General features: G+C 44.5%; 1 protein-coding gene across 1 annotated transcript in view; it reads left to right on the top strand.

The window, feature by feature from the left end:
- LOC119407501 (mucin-2) overlaps positions 1-200 on the top strand; it is a gene marked incomplete in the record, with an annotated part of 16,519 nt that overhangs the window by 2,627 nt on the left and 13,692 nt on the right.

Here is a 200-nt window from a genome sequence, read left to right as displayed (position 1 = left end):
TGAACCCAACCTCATTACCAGTCAGCACAGTGTCAGAACCAGCTGATTTAACCTCATCAACGATTGACACAGCAACGGAAACAGTCAACCCAACATCATTACCATCTCTGGTCTCCACAGTTTCAGAACCAGCTGATATAACATCATCAACAGTTGACACAGTAACAGAAACAGTGAACCCAACCTCATTACCAGTCAGC

Source organism: Nematolebias whitei, chromosome 3 (assembly GCF_014905685.2).
Source record: "Nematolebias whitei isolate Nwh7 chromosome 3, NemWhi1, whole genome shotgun sequence".
NCBI lineage: Eukaryota > Metazoa > Chordata > Actinopteri > Cyprinodontiformes > Rivulidae > Nematolebias > Nematolebias whitei.
The sequence above is the reverse complement of the archived record's forward strand: the minus strand, read 5'-3'. Positions and strand labels throughout refer to the sequence as shown.